The sequence below is a fragment of the Diabrotica undecimpunctata genome, chromosome 4 (assembly GCF_040954645.1).
Source record: "Diabrotica undecimpunctata isolate CICGRU chromosome 4, icDiaUnde3, whole genome shotgun sequence".
Classification (NCBI taxonomy): domain Eukaryota; kingdom Metazoa; phylum Arthropoda; class Insecta; order Coleoptera; family Chrysomelidae; genus Diabrotica; species Diabrotica undecimpunctata.
The window spans coordinates 124973620-124991632 of NC_092806.1; the positions used below are offsets into that span (position 1 = coordinate 124973620).

The 18013-nt window shown below is 32.4% G+C and overlaps 1 protein-coding gene across 1 annotated transcript in view; it reads right to left on the minus strand.

The window, feature by feature from the left end:
- The window catches only part of LOC140439959 (tolloid-like protein 1), a 740970-nt gene extending 723159 nt beyond the window's left edge, over window positions 1–17811 (minus strand). Inside the window, exon 1 of the mRNA XM_072530156.1 lies at window positions 17573–17811. The gene's annotated coding sequence lies outside the window, so the exon portion shown is untranslated. The remainder of the gene's footprint in view (window positions 1–17572) is intronic.
- Between the last annotated feature and the right edge of the window lie 202 nt (window positions 17812–18013).

The following is an 18013-nucleotide window of genomic DNA, read 5'->3' on the forward strand; positions in this document are numbered from 1 at the left end:
AAAACGAGTTAGACTGGCATGGGCGGCATTTGGCAAACTAAGCTACATTCTTAAAAACAAAAGATATCCACAGCATCTTAAGACCAAAGTATACAATCAATGCGTACTCCCTGTTCTCACTTATGGTTCCCAAACGTGGACATTTACAAAAGTAAACATGGACAAAATCATAAAAACCCAAAGAGCAATGGAAAGACAAATGTTGCACATAAGATTAATGGATAAAAAGAAAAACGAGTGGATAAGAGAGAAAACATCCACAAGGAAACTAAGTTCCTTAGCAGGACACAATATAAGACAAAAGAAGACCGATGGAACAAAATTCTTATGAGCTGGAGACCGTGGGAATATAAACGAAGCAGAGGAAGGCCCCAAATGAGATGGGCAGATGATATCAAGAAGCACGTGGGGTCTAGGTGGATGACTATAGCGACAGACAGAGATGAATGGAAAAGGATTGGAGAGGCCTATGTCCAAAGATAGACGGAAGAAGGCTAATTAGATAGATAGATGTAGCTCCAATACTAGCGGCAATGGTGCAGCCATTTATGACAACATTGCCGCAAAAATGTATGGCTATATGGTCGAGATATATTAAAAACATTCCCCTATATTGCATAGTCTGGCCGTCACTTTTGGCAATATTGCCAGCTACTGTGTTCCAGCCACATATTGTAGTAACAATATTGCTCGTTTAGAGGCATTTTAAATATGCCACAAGAAAACAGTTTCAGCACCCATATGATAAAAGGCTGTTTCCCTGCATTGCTATTTTAAATTAATGTTTCAAATATTTTTCCTAACCTATAAATCAAATTCGTAATTTATAATTCGTAATTAATAAATCAAATTTGTGGGCGTCAAAACCGATATTTCGTTGTTAAACTTCTGATGAAAATAATTAGCAATTTTTCGTGACCGTAACGAATCTGTGCAGGATTGTAAATATTGCTGGCCCATGAGAATCGGAAATACTCATCTACTACCATAAGAATGTAAAGATTATTGATATTCGAAGGCACTTTTCCTGTAAATGGTGTTCGAATGAAGATATGTCTTTTATAAGCTGGATTTGTGTCTACTTTACTATTGTGTTAACATTCTAAAATACTATTACCTGACCGAACTTTTAAGAAATAAAAATTGGTAATTTGTAGCCCTTATTTGTTTGTTAGTCTCTGATAATCTTCCTTTCTTCTGGTAACTAATCAGAGGGTAAATCTGACAGAATATATGCATTTTGATTTTTTTATAATTTAGCATATCATTGGATATTTTTTTTGGAATCTTTCTTAAATCAATCTTCTCATAGGTTAAGTGTCGAGTTTTCCTTGCCGCTGGACAAAGGTCTACCCTTTATTTTTTCCTTTCTTTTAGTACCAAATTCTGTTATTTTCATTGCTACGTTTCAATTTCCATTTTTTTAAAGATACCCCCATCCCGGATCTATAAACCCACGTCCCAAATTTCACCGTTGTGTCCTTCAAAACACCTGAGTGCCGGTTTCCCATTACTCTTTTAACCCCCTCCGCCCACTTCCTATTCAGAGAACTATCGTGGGGTGTCCACATTCTAAAAAAAAATAAATGACGTGCACTCCACGTTATAGCATGCTGCACGAGCCATGGAGTCTGTAGTTAACACCCCAAGGTACAAGCAGGAACACAAATTGTATTTATACTCATACGCTTATTAAACGCACCTGGCGCATCATAGGGGTCTTCACATTTTACTCTTTTTCAACTTATCTTGACTGAAATGTCTTTAATCTTTCCTATCGGCCTCTCTTGGCTAACTCTTGTTTCTTCTGACTTCGAATGGCTATTAGTTTTTCGAGGGTAGAGGGGTCACTATATTTCTTTCTACTACATACTCATACACCAAGTGATTTCCGGTAATAGCAATCTCCCACTAACTGACATACGGCTTCAGGCGAAATTGGCCCCAAAGACGGATAAACCTATATGTGATCAACGGTATAAGGATGTAGAAGTAAACGGAAAACCACTATATTAAATATCGTCTGATTGTCCTAAAACAATAATCATGCAAAATATGGTCAATCGCATGGCCCCTATTCCGCGGCGAACCTTTAAAGGTCAAGGGGTGTTAAGAATCTCCCCGACTAGTAGCCACCCGATTGTGGCAAATAAATATATAGGAAATAAATCCTTTTTAAATGTTGGGACATGGAATGTAAGGAGCTTGTTCGTACAAGGAAATACGCACAATACGATTCAGGAAATGAATAGACTGAACCTAAAAATATTGTGCTTAAGCTAAATGCGCTGGCCTAGTTCGAATAAAACATTGGTTATGGATGATAAAAGAGAGAGGTATCCCTCTTGCATACAATAAGTGGATAACGTTATTTAATTTGAGCCTGTCAAATGCCTTCTTATGGTCCATGAAACATAGATATGCCGGTTTGTTGTATTCTAATGATTTCTCTTGCACTTGCTTCATTATAAATATAGCGTGGGTGCATGATCTTCCCGACCTAAAACCTTGTTGTTCTTCTGATAGTATTATAACTTCATTTAGTTTATTTGTTATCACTTTGGTTGTTAATTTTAGTGTTCTGTTTATCATTAAAAGTTGGATTACAAAATTAGAGATTTAAAAGTTATAGTATTTCTATTGTTGATTCAGTTACAGGTTCTTTCAGTTGAAGGAGGAAATTTTAATAAAAATTTAAGATAACCTTTATAACGTTTTAAACAAAAATGAGGGTTTGTTTTACGTTCAATAAATAATATAATCAATATTTTATACTTTAATCATAATATAATATGGATCCATTTCTAATACGGATTTAAATATGCCCTGGACTCCAAAGTTTAAATATGCCCTAATTACGTCTTATGACGTTGAGAGATCTTTTTTTTTTTTTTCATAAACAAATATTAACAGATAGGAGGCATATTACTTGGATAATATTAATGAATATATAATTATTTGTTGTAATAATAAAAATGTGTAAATTTTTTTATCGTGTTCCTATTTATCTTGTGGTCAAAATAAAATATTTTAAGATATTCTATAATTTGCCGTTTTATTTGTCACAAAACCTGAGGCTTAGTAATGGTACAGTCTAGTTATGCAAAAATCATCGATTTCATGGCAAAATTTTTCGCAAATATCTGAAGCTTTTAAGACATAGGTGGGAGTTACTAGATGACGAATAGATGAAAAAGTACTCGTATTTTTACCTTGCGTTTTTTTTAAACAATAATTTATGGTCACAATTTTATTTTTTATCTTATGTTCCCTTATATTTTACATAAACAATATTTATAGCATTTTTTATATTAAAAATGTCTTTATTTTTCCCGTTTTTTAAATAAAAATTGATAAATAATTTACGAAGATATTTGCAAAAATGCAGTTTTCTTTTTACTAATTTATAAATTTTATTAATTTTTTATTAACAAAATAAAATATCATTTGAACGTCGAGGAATTACCGTGTTTTAAATTTGTGCGAAATTTCCCCCCGATCTGTGAAATAGTTTAAAAGTTATTTAATTTATTTATCCCTGAGGCTAAATATTTAAACTATTGAACTTGCTCTATTAATGATGCTAGACACATTTTATTTACAAAATAAACGTTTGAAAAAGGGGTATGTTTTTTACTTATAAACAATTGTAATAACTTCTATAATTTTCAAGCTACATACTTGTATGTACAACCATTGGATAGCTGGTAAAAAACTCACATTTTAAAAAAACCTTTCATGACCAATAGGAACGAAGTTAGGGACTATTTTTGAAGTTATACTTCTATACGCGCGTTCGACGTTGGAAATTTGTACGGGAGTGAATTGGCAAAACCATTACATATGTAAGATATAGGTAAGAGAGAGACAGAAGATATATTTTCTCTCTCTTTCTCTCTCGACCAAAAAAATGTTCCTTTTGTAAATATATTTAATATTTATTAATATTATTATTATTTTATATTAATTCGGTAGATATATACATTTGGCTAAAGTCTTTTGCAAATAAATATTCTTCCTGGAACTTCTATGATTCGAAATAACCTTTCCATTTTTGGAATACAATAAATAAATAAACACAAACACAAAATACAACCAAAAAACTGACATAATGTTCTTGACAAATAATGACATTGATTAGCCATCTTATTACTTAAGGTTTTTGGTCGAATGAGTTGAGGCGCGGTATTTAGAATCAGTCGCGAGTTCGATCCCAATGAGGAAATATTATTTTTTTAATTATGTTCTGATTATTGTCACTTTGGTTTTAAAAATCAAAGAATGGAGAAATCATAATATATTTTTTAATATTGTTTGGCTAATTTTATACATTATTTAATTTTCCAAACTATTTTATTTATCATTGAATATTTAGCACATATAGTAGTCATGGGCGTAAAGATGAAAGGGACAATTATAATGATTGTTATTTTAAATTTCTTTTATGTAGGATGTTTATATGCAGGACATAAATTTTAAAAAAGGTCGATTTTATTTTTAAATTATGATTTTTGGCATATATATGATTATAGTGACGTTATCCATCTGGGAAGAAAGAGTTATTCTTTCACCGAGAGTTAATTTAATAAGATTTTAACAATTTAGTGGCGACTTTGAAACGGTGCCACAAAGAATCAAAAAATCCAGGGACCTAATGATTTATACAAGTGCTTTTAAATAATATATTGATTTCTCCATGGCCCATTTAAAAGTATCTTACAAAATGGCGCCAAGACGCTATTAATAAATCTGAGGCTTAGTTTAGTTACCTAAAAATTTAGTAATTCAAGTTTTAAGGTTCAGAAAAGAGTTGTTTGGATGGAACTTATTTAGTTTTTGAAGTTATACTTTTACTCGCGCGTTCGACGTTAGAAATCTATATGGGAGTGAATCGGCAAAATCATTACATATGTAAGATATAGGTAAGAGGGAGAGATAGAAGATATATTTTCTCTCTCTTTCTCTCTCGAGAATAAAAATGTTCTTTTTGTAAATATATTTAATATTTAATATTATTATTATTATTATTTTATTATAATATTATTATCATGGTAAATTAAACATATCCGTAAGTAAGTTATGCATATTGTCATTTTTAAATACTTATGAATGTTGCATTTTAATTTGTATTGTATTATTATATTTAATTATGTTGCAGTGTATTGTATTGTATTTTTATATTAATAACAAAATAAACAATGAATATTACTGCAGATTATTTGTAAAAAAATTGTTTGCATTCAACTTCTTTCATACATATATTAAAATAAAAATATACATTTTCATCAAAATATTGATTCAATCCTTTATTTACTATACTCCTATTGCAGGTCAAATGTTGTTTATATATAGCAAACGATGCACCATATACCTATATACCTAATTCTGTTTCTCTCTCTTACCTATAGCATTACATATGTAATGATTGTGCAGATTGACTCCCATACAAATTTGTAACGGAGAACGCGTGTATAGAAGTATAACTTCTACCGGCAGTCCCACTAGACTGCCACACCCGTTTTTTTTTAACAAATCATATCTCCATTGTTTACAAACATTAAGAAGTAAAATTTGCACAAATTTTTAATCAAAATCGAAACTTTATATTGAAACTTATAGCTATAAAATTCATCCAATTTTTCGAAACTTACACCTCTTCGAAACGAAGGTACTTTCGAAAGATCGACATAGGAATGTGGAGGGGATAACTGTTTCAGCTCCGTTTTTTTTAGATCGGAACTTCAAATTGAAACACGTAGGAAAAATTTACATTATCTTGGCTTCCATTGCAGCCATGCAATCTGGGGTAGCTCGTCGAAATATGAATAACTACATAGTTTTCACTGGCCGGGAAATACGGGAAACCTCGGAAAAATTGGGTCAATTTGAAATTAACTGTAAGAACTTATTTTTTTTAATTTGGCTAGAATAGTCTTTCGCAGTATTAATAATGATGACATAATTTTCACCACTCCTTCGTCCCCTCCCTCCCCCGCCCCCCGGAAATCTTGGAAAATCCCGTAAAATTAACATAATTATAATTAATATAAGGAATATAATGTGTAAAAAATAACCTTTATAAAATATATAGGTATTATTACATCATTGATGTAAAATGAAAAAAAAATATATGTTAATTTTTCGACCTTTTTTAACCAGACTGCGCTATAAATATATCAAGAAATAATAATATTTGTTTTAATTTTAAATCACACTTCACTTAACCTAAACTTTAAGAAAATTTTTATGAAAATTATATTTATAAAATATTTTAATAAATACATCTAAATTATAAATTCATGTTTGTGCATATTCAGCCTGTTTTATAATGCATATTCCATGCATGTTTTAGACAGTTTTTAGTGCATAGAACAGTCTCTATTCATTATTGATATTGTTCTATGTTCTGAACATTTTTTTACATTAGCTTTCTTTTGTAAAGCAACAAATGTAGACAATAACCATTCTTGAGGTAGGTATATTTCCCCAAAATGATATTGAAAAAAAAATTCAAGAAAAATTGCTGAAAACGTTGTTGTTTTAATGAATTTTTGGGTTAATTCATACCGGATTTATCACTTTTCCTGTACTAAAAATGGGCCAGCAATGTTTGTAATCCTGCACAGATTCGTTATTATGCTAATTATTTTCATCAAAAGTTTAACAACGAAATATCGGTTTGAAGCCCCAAATTTGATTTATTAATTACGAATAATAAATTACGAATTTGATTTATAAGTTAAGAAAAATATATGAAACATTAATTTAAAATAGCAATGCAGTGAAACAGCCTTTTTTCATATGGGTGCTGAAACTGTTTTCTTGTGGCATATTTAAAGATGCCTCTAAACGGGCAATATTCTTACTACAATATCTGGCTGCAACACAGTAGCTGGCAATATTGTCAAAAGTAACGGCCAGACTATGCAATATAGGGGAATGTTTTTAATATATCTCGGCCATATAACCACAAATTTTTGGTATCGCCCTTATTGTTTTACAATAGTTGCCGAACGGTCGCTTGGCGAACAAAATACTTGCAATATTTACTATGGGTTGATAATCATTTCTTGTTTTGGAAAACTTTGCAAATAAAATGACTAATAATTGGTCCAATGAGAGGATTATAGGTTTTATTAACGAAATACTTTTACGCCCAGAGTTGTGGAATATAGAAATCGGAATATATAAATGCAAAAAAATCGGATGGGCTGTTGTAGTTGAAAAATTTAAGACTTAAAGTGATGAAGCATACAAAAAATTCAGAGGCTTGTGAACTTACGCAGAAATGAGGAAAAAAGATTCAAAGTGGTAGTTCCGGTGGTGAACCAGTGAAATGGTTTATTTTCGATGCAGTATCGTCTATTTTTTTATTTGACACTGTTGAAAAGTTTTTAAATAATTTATTATTAAAACTTACTTCTAGACTTATGTTAACTAAAGTTTCACGCCGTTTAAGTAAGGTCAAATCCACAATATTTTTCTTTATGTTTTATCTCTCGCTGCTAGGAGTATGATTGTGTCATCTATTGTTAAAGATAGTGCAAACACTCCTGACCATGGAGTATTGCTCGTTTACGAACAAATTTACGGGTCATACTGTTGTTGATAACGTTTGGCTGAGCCATCTGCTGTATGCAATGTTGTCATAAATGGCTGCACCATTGTTGCTAGTATTGGACCCACATATTGCAGTAAAAATATTGCTCGTTATGAAGTTTAACCTGTAGATGATTATTGATGGGAGCTTTGTTTACCTCGATCTTGTAGGCAAAAAAGTAACTCTAAATATACATCTTAGGTTAAAAAATCTCCTTATTGTTAAAAGAATCTTCTTTGAAAACTACTTTTCGACTGAAAATCACAACGTCAAAATAAAACGTAAGTGTAATTTTTATGAGAATCAATTGAAAGGTTAGGTTAAGTTAGGTTAGTTAAAGGCCGGTTAAACGTAAAACAAAGTTGAGAAAAAGTGAAACAAAAAAACAAAAGGTATAGGGAGAAGCTTATGTTAACCATAAGGGTGTTGAAATGTCTGCCAGAGTTACAGGAATACACTGCAGGTAAGAATTTTAACGGTCTAATAATATATTTACTTGCATACAGACACTTGATAGCTTATTTACTGCGTACTTAGTTAAAGAATACTTTCTTTGTTTCAGATGTTTCAGTTATTAGTACTTCGAGAAAATTGGGCCTAAACAACGAACACTTTTAATGGAAAAATTCAATTCCCTATCTTCAAAGAATGAGCACGATTGCTACCTTTCTGGTCTTATTTCATTTCAAAACGTAAAACAAAGAAGACCGCGACGTGACCATCTTCATAGCAGATGAAGACGACGGTCCTTCTTTTGATCATTCTGTAGCCTTTTATTATATAGTTCGGAATTAAGATAAGGAAGAGTCGGTGTGTTACACTGCTTTTTTGAGCTTTCATGGTATTGCCAGAGGTTGACTCAGGAGAATTCAGGATTCTATTAAAACTTCTGGAATACCACCTTCCGATGGAGGTGGAAAGCATGACAATAGGCCCTCTAAAGTTGGTATAAAAAAAGGAGTTACACTTAAGAAAAGCCAGTAAATTTACGGAATTAAAAAGACATTATAAATTGGAAGCAAGAGCAGGAAGATTTGTGGCTATATCGTTCGACTTTGAACAAAACCTACCATTACCGCATATAAGAACTTGCAGCGTATTTTTTAAAAGCCAACTGTGGTGCTATGTATTTGGCATTCACGAAATGGTGGATGATTCAGCATCAATGTACGTCTATACTGAAGATTTTGCAAAGAAAGGGTCAAACGAAGTAACTTCTATGCTTTTGCATTATCTTAATCATAAAAATCTATCTAATGATCATTTAGTTATCTTTAGTGATGGAAGTTCTGGCCAGAACAAAAACCATGTTATGGTTTATTTACAATATATGCTGGTGCATTCTTTAAAGATTTTTAAAAAAATAACCCACATATTTCTCATCAGGGGCCATTCCTTTCTTTGAAATGACCAGGACTTTGCTCTGATTAGAAAAAAAAAATATGTAGTCCAGAAGTTCCAGTACATTGGGATGAACTTATACGTTAATCAAGAGAAAAGCCATCTCCATTTAAGGTGGTGAATATGACTCTGGAAGATTCTTAATACTATCTAAAGAGCCCAAGACCAAGTTTGAGTCTTAGAGAAGCACGTATTATCAAGATATCTATAGATTCTCCTTACGTTAAAACGAGTGTGCATATTATGGTCCATAGACTTACTGTGCTGTTCGGAATAAAAGAGCATTGGCCAATTTTATAGACTTAGATAAGTTATATGCGTGTCTCATTGCTATTAGTTTTGTGAAAATTCAAAATATTGTATCACTATCTACATTTTTAAAAAACCATAAATGCGTTCCCTTTTATAAAAAATTTCGAGTCACTGAAACGGCATCAACTGTTGACGTTGATGAAGATGGCGGTAGCAATGGATGCGAGTAACTCAAAGTTTTAAAAAACATTATATGTTGTCTATCTATCTATGTTCTAATTAATAAAATATTTACAGCAATATGTGGGATTTATTTTTGTATTTCAGTCAAAAACAGTCGACGTCTAAGTGTTTTTCAATATTTTTTCAAAAAGTAAATATCCTTTTGGCACCCAGTATATTAAATAATATTTGTTTGTATATATCCTAATTCATAAAAATTAGAAAAAAAAATATTGGCATGAATATTACTAGTTTATTAAGTTTTTATTAATTTCTGAAAATTTACTTTTTGTGACATTGATTGTTTTAATTTTTTTTATTTTTTTTTTTTCCTGTTTCCAAATTTTGTCAAAGTTTATCCTCTATGACGTACATCCATTATAGTATAAATTAGATACCATTTGTTCCTATTAATTATGCAAACTATTAATACACTGCAACTAGTTACACAACAGCTTTTAATATAATACATGATTATTAATTACAAAATCAAAGCACTCGGAGTGTGCTCTAAAAGTAGACGTTTGGTTTACGGTATTTTTTTAAACGTAGGCTTATAAAAAAGAAACCATGTGTTTTAGAATTAGGTTTCATTAGATCCGTTCTGTTTTATATATTTTTGTGAATAATCTCAATTATTCCATATTAATTTTTAATTATTTATCATTTTACGTTCAACATGTGATCGAAAAGTTTTCTGTGAAAAAAGTAATCGTAGTAGAACTGCTTTATTGGAAAAAGAAAACTAATAACACCCACAGAAGCAACTTGGGATGATGTTTTCAATAATGAAACCATAGCATAACATACTATTCAATATATCGCTTACAGACTAAAAGTACGGACCAAAGTACAGTATCTGATGCACTTGAAGGTTTTATGGAATCTATCTTCGACTCGGTATTACCTGTAAGGGAAAAGAGGGGATTAAAGACGGGTTGACATGATCCAAGTGTACTTGGTTAAAGTCTGCTTGGACATTACGCGCACAAAACTTGGAAGCTACTTCGATCGTATCACCTGTTCATCCAAGTACACTTGTATCAACAGGATCTATCCAAGTTAAGTAGGTCGCTGGCCAACTTCCTTGGATCCAAGTAGTGTAATATTGTAAAATTAAAATGGCAAAAAGAAAATGTTCTGAAAGGAAGAGTGTTAGATTCAGGGATTTATACTGAGCTGAGGAAGCATTATGGAATGTACAGATAAAGAAATATAAAAAAAAAGATTCTAGTAGGGTGGCATTTTTTCTTTTTTATTCCTTTTCTCTGGATTTCAAGCTCATGTATCAACATATCAGCAACTACTAGAACACCTTCCATAATCACTTCAGCTATCTTTACAATGGTTATTTGACATCCAAGTCATTTAACCGTGGCAACTAACTTGGTACAAGTACACTTGTAAAAGTCCACTTGGTCTAAGTTAGAATCCAAGCATTCTTGGATCGTGTCAACTCGCCTTAAGGGAAAAGAGGCAATTAAAGGCGGGTTGAAATGATCCAAGTGTACTTGGTTAAAGTCTGCTTGGACGTTACGCGGGCAAAACTTGGAAGCCACTTCGATTGTATTACCTGTTCATCCAAGTACACTTGTATCAACAGGATCTATCCAAGTTAAGTAGGACGCTGGTCAACTTCCTTGGATCCAAGTAGTGTGATATTGTAAAATTAAAATGGCAAAAAGAAAATGATCTGAAAGGGAGAGTGTTAGATTCACGGATTTATACGAAGTTGAAGAAGCATTGTGGAATGTACGGATAAAGGAATATAAAAATAAGGATACCAGAAGTGCGGCATTTTTTCTTTTTGTATTCTTTTTTCTGAATTTCAAGCGCATGTATCAACATATCAGCAACCACTAGAACACCTTCCACAATCACTTTCGCCATCTTTACAATGGTTATTTGACATCCAAGTCATTTTACCGTGGCAAACAACTTGTTAAAAGTATACTTGTACAAGTCCACTTGGCCCAAGTAGAAACTCAAGCATTCTTGGATCGTGTCAACCCGCCTTTAGTAATAATACTGTTTTATCGACTCCACGTTTTATAATATCGGACTTTTACTGCTGCAGCTCTGGCTATAAGTTTGGTAGATGTTTAATGGTACAGTGACTTCTTCTGTACTGTTTTAAGAAGGTTAAGAGGTCTAAATTTGACATTTTAACTTCCTACCACTAGCCTATTTTGACTGGAGATCTCAGAAAGTATTTTCTAATTTGGGATGATTTCTGTTCATTGGGATATCGATGAATGACTACGAGTTTTCTTTCCAGCCTCAGTTCTCTTCCATAGGATACTCATCGGATTATTATTAACATGTTTTTAGACGTCCCAAAAATCTACAAAATCTAAGCTGCATTTCTTCTAAAGCAGGTTTTTCGAGGTCAGGAGAGTCGTTTCTCTCAAATTTAGTCAGTGTTAACTAATATGCAACAACAGGTGTAATAAAATCATTATTTTATTTTTAAATTGTTTCTTATTTGAAAACGATTTACGGAGTGGAAAGCGAAACGTCAAAACCAATATAAAATTTACTTTTGATTGCAATCAGTTATGGCTTAAGCCCATATAAATATAATATTTAACTTAAACACGTACAGAAAAACAGTTTTAAAACCTATAATATTGGAATATTAATTTTCACAAAATATGAAGTTTATTGTTGAGTTCTCTATGGTTTAGCAGTTGTTGTGAACGGTGGTTTTGTTTAAATTTGTCTGAAATAGCAGATATGCACTTATATCAGGCAAGTATATAAATAAATATGATACAAATTTCATAATCGTAGGCGGAGCCATAAAATTTATTTCTCAAGCTTTTAAGATTTGAAGGCGGAGCCATAAAATTTATTTCTCAAGCTTTTAAGATTTGGTTTTAAGATTCAGTTGAATTTTAAGCTTCTATATGTATGTAGCCTACTGCTTATCAATTTTTTCTGCTTGGTAGGTAATAGTCAACAGTTTTATTATCGTGGTATTGGTGCTATTTTGGAACTAAATAGTATGAAGGGAAAAACCCCTATCTATAAAAAATAGATATAATTAGCAAAAGTGAAAAAGTGGCATAGATACCAGGAAGTCATAGTACCATAAACAAAACTCAAATCACCATTATGCTACAAAACAAAGAAGAGGTCAGAAATTAGTTTCAAGGAGATAGTACCGTTAAGCAAAAAGTAAATTTGATAAAACCGAGTGACTTGCTATGGATCAACCTTGTTCAATTGGAGGCCTACAATTCAAGCCAAAGCTATCGAACCTGCGCAATGCTTAGGACTAACTAACTTTAAGGCATCAAAATGGTTGGTTAGAAAGATTGTGTCGTCGAGACGACACTTTATATACTACTTTCAAGATAATATACGGAAATCCGCTAATATTAATATCAAAAACGTGAAATCTGGGAAAGAATATCTATTTGCTCTGTTAAAGGATTATGCCCCAAAAAATGTGTTTAATGCAGATGAGATGGATCTTTACTATGGTATGTTGTCAACAAGAACCCGCATTAAAATTAACAAGTTTTCTGGAAGAAAACCTGGAAAATAACGAATTCTATGCAAATATAGAAGGTGAAAAGGAAGAAAAACTTATCATATATGCAAAATCTTCGATGTTTTAAGGGTGTAAAAATTGATAATTTGCCTTTTAAATGGATCTCCAACAAAAAAACATTGATGGTAACAATTATAACGACATGGCTCCACAAATGGGACACGAAGATAAAAAATCAAAATACAAAAGTGATATTGTTTTTGTATACTGCTAAACTTCACTCCAAAATTGCACTGGTTAAAGTTAAACTTATTTTTCTTCCACCAAATACTATCTCACAGTGCCAACCCTTGGAACAAGGCATTATCCATTATTTTAAAATGATCTATAAAAGCTACTTTAATAAGAGGCTTTTAACTTGTATATACAGTGGTTATTCCCTCCAAGAAATAAAGATAAACATTACCATAACCAAAGTCTTGAGATGGCTCCACAAATGGGACACGAAGATAAAAAATCAAAATACAAAAGTGATATTGTTTTTGTATAATGCTAAACCTCACTCCAAAATTGCACTGGTTAAAGTTAAACTTATTTTTCTTCCACCAAATACTATCTCACAGTGCCAACCCTTGGAACAAGGCATTATCCAGAATTTTAAAATGATCTATAAAAGCTACTTATAAGAGGCTTTTAACTTGTATAGACAGTGGTTATCCCCTCCAAGAAATAAAGAAAAACATTACCATAACCAAAGTCTTGAAATGGGTTATAGTGACTTTGACTAAAAATGTTTTGCTAAAGAAGGATTTATGTGTAATAGAGATGCGAATGGTTTTGAAGGAGATTATAATATTCCACTTGCATAACTATTTCCTACCATCACAGGCATATTAGTGAATTAAGAACAATTTTCCTTGATTGATAATAATGTGCCAATACGTGGAAAATTTACCATCAACGACTGTATTGAGGAAATACAAAAAATAAGTGAAACTATTCCTAACTCTGAACCTGAGGAAGAAGAACCTGAAGTTTTTGCAGTGTCGAATACACACAACTTAACTTATATGGAATAACTATGTATTTTAAACCAATATTTATTTCAAAGGTGAAAGTTTTTATTGAAAATAAACAAACCAATAAACCAATCTTCTAAATAAACTAAATTTCGCTTATAAAAACGAAAATATGCCTTATGTGGTGTTGACCGATGTGCAAAGGGGAAATATTATGGGTCGTGTGCAGCAGGGAATGTCTCAGAGGACCATAGCTGCAGTGATAGGCCTAACACAGGGCGTTGTGTCAAAAATATATGCTAGGTATCAGGAGTTAGGTACACTTAAGAATAGACCAAGGTAAAGTTGCCAAAAAGTAACAACGGCTTGCCACAATCGTTTTTTTGTTTAAGTAGCTAGAAAAGACCCAATAATTTCTTAACCGCAAACTCAAAAGTCGCTTTTGGAAGGTGCAGGTGTAAGTGTTTCAGTTAAAACAATAAGAAGAAGACTTCCTGTTCAAGGACTATACAGCAGTAGACAGTTATTGGTTACCGAGTTAACCAGGCAGCACAAGATTGATCGCCTAAATTGGTATCTTCAATACCAAAACTGGAACATTGGAAATTGGCAAAATGTGCTTTTTTTCAGACGAAACCAAAATTTGTGTAAAATCGTATAAACGATAAACTCGTTTTGAAATAGCACGTGCATCATTCATTAAACTTAAAAAGTTTCTTTGTTGTCGGAATATAAGGTTAGAACTACGCCTGAGAATGCTTCGATGTTACGTGTTCTCTACTCTTCTTTATGGCTTGGAAGCGTGGACACTAAAACAAGTCAATCTGAATAAGTTGGCTGCCTTTGAATTTTGGTGTTACAGAAGAATCCTACGAATATCATAGATTCAAAGAATGTCAAACGTGGAAGTAACTAGAAGGATAGGAAATGAGGCGGAAATAATATTAACTATCAAAAGACGAAATCTTGAGTACTTAGGACATGTGATGAGAGGGCAAAAATACGCATTATTACAACTTATTATGCAAGGCAAAATCGGAGGAAAGTGAAATGTGGGAAGACGAAGAATATCCTGGCTTAAGAACTTAAGGGAATGGTTTGAATACAGTAGTGCAGAATCGTTGAGAGCGGCAGTCAACAGGGTCCGCATAGCCATGATGATTTCCAACTTTCGATAGAAGATGGAACTTAAAGAAGAAGAAGATAAACTCGTGTATTTAGAGGGCGAGAAAGACAAGCAAGAATGGAAACAGCCAGATCTGTTCACAGACATAAAGGATGAAGGGCTATGTTCTGGGGAAGTAATATAGTCGGTGAAAAAACTCCTTTAATTTCCATTCAACCAACTGTAATAGCTCACAGGTATGTTGATTTGGTTCCAGAACCTAAGGTTCTAGGAGTATGAAAAAGTGCAATGGGAGAAAATTTAATTTTCATGCACGATAATGCACCTCCACATACCAGCAGAGTCACTACAGACTTTCTTAAAGCAGAAAATATCACTATTCTGTAGTGGCCTGCTTGCTCACCCGACTTTAACCCTATAGAGCATTTGTGAGATATGCTTAAAAAAAAGAATCATACTTCGCCGGGATAATCCACAAAACACCGTACAGTGTTTTATCACAATAAAATGTTGACAACTTGTTTGGGGGTATGCCCACGCAAATTGGAGCTTGCATAAGGCCTAGGGTTAGTAACACTGACTAGTAAAAAAACATAAATAAATAAAAATAATTATTCCTTGTACATTGACATTTTGTATGCTATTAACTTTAAAACGAATAATTTCAATTTTATCATTTGAAAATTTACGGGTTTCTTTAATTTTTGTGTATTGGTGATTAAATTGCTTTAACATTAATATTCTTTGATTTTGTAGATTGTTTTTTTTTAATTCGCCTTAAATACTAACAAGTATCAGATGATTCCATATAAGTTTGGTTGTATCTATAGTAAGCCTATCTAAGTCTCAAAGATTTAGAAAACCTTTTTATTATTGAGAACATTTTTAACAAATTTGACATTTTCGCAAATATTTCTAAACGTTTAATGAAATATCAAGCAATCAATAACTTAATTATTTAATGAAAATAAAATTTTAAGTATACAGTGTGTTTAGAAAAAGTATCCAACCTATTGTTAAATTGATGTTATTGTGTTAATTTATGTTCCTGGTAAATTTAAATTACAATTAATTAAAATGATATTTAATATGTAAATAAACAACATAAAATGCACACCAGTGGCTTTAATTTTTTTATGTCCTAAGCTACCACTCCTTTTTAGCGACCAGCGACCAAGGATGGTCGCTATTGGAAGATTATACTGTACTATAAGTTCAATATACAAGACAAAACTATCTTGCTTTGCAAATATGCTTATCATAGATCAGCACAATATTTTACCGACTCTTTGGACCTCTAGTACACCTAGGGAAACAGGGTGTAGTACCATATTATGAAGAAGTATTACTTTTTTATCCTCGTATTTGCTTAAACTTGTAATGCTCGGAGTTACTTTAGAGTTGTTTTTCTGTGTTAAATTTAGACTGTTCTGTTTTTAAATTACTTATTATATCATAGATTATAACTATAATAATGTTTTGTCACTTGGATGCTTCACCCTATGTTATTATTAAACAGTTCTAATTGTTTGTGGTTATACAGATTATATATATATATATATATATATATATATATATATATATATATATATATATATATATATATATATATATATATATAATTTTGTCACACCCAATTTATTTTTATTGATATTAAACGAAAACTGCAAAACCCGCTTTTAAAGAAATTACCACGCCCCTGAATATTTAAATCTAATATTCTATACCTTTATATAAGTTGACATGGCCAAAATTAAATCTGTTTAGTATATACTCGTTAATAATGAAAAGTAATTTAAAACTTGTTTTATGAATTATTCAATCATATTATAAGAATAGTATCATTAATAATTCCTTTTTTCCTTTAAACCAATAAAAAATAATAAGATAATGGTTATTTTAATATTAGTTTTAAAACTGATTGCCGTAAAAAGGTATGAGATTGAAGGATAAATAAAAAAGGTATACTGCGGAGAAGATTGATGTTGCAATAAGCTGATCATAACAAAACAAATAAACATCAATTACATGCACCACAATAAAACGTCTGTCAAAGTAAAGTATTTGGGGAATTCTATTTAAACGTCAATAGAATTGCTGAAAACAGAAAGTATTACTTAACCCATAAAACATTGTATTTTCCCTAATAAATCAGTGCACACCGATCAGATACCACGCCCCTTCCACCAAAAATATATTTTTTATTTTTCTTAATTCTTGTTCAGACAATATTATAATTAGATATCTAAAGGAATAGCGTTTGTTGATTTATAAATTTATGTCAATATGGTGTTGTTTATCAACTTTACAATCGTTAAGTGAATGCAGGTTGTGTATCTGTGTACATTTGTTTAAGCAAGTGTCATTTAAGTATATGTTGGAATTCGATAAGTAGCAAGTAGAGCAAAGCGAGTCCTGACCCAGAAGGTCGAGCATATCAGCTAAAAACGTACCCTTGGAGGACAGACAGAGCGAAACCCTTACGAGGAGCGGCAGCCATCTTATTCCGTGGACACTTTCGGCAACTGGCATGGAATTGTTTTGATCTAGTCACTAAAAAAAGTGCACACATCACTGTACACGGCCTAGGTTGGCGTCAGGAGAGTCGACGGCTCGGTGTCCGCCCCGCCCCTACACGAAACATCGCTAAGCGGCCGCCACCAGCTCTTGCCGAACATGCAGCCGACCTTACGCGCGCCGCCAGAATGGGAGCGGTCCAGTTGCCAGGTCAGGGCGGCGTCTGCGCTTACCGAGGCGGCTGCCCGCCCGCATTCACCGCTACGGCGCAAGGTTGCGCGCGCTATATCGCAAAATTGAGATCGGAGGCGGCTGAGATGTTTCCCGCCAATATATTTACTGTTCTAATTCTTTGTAAAACTAATATATACATACAT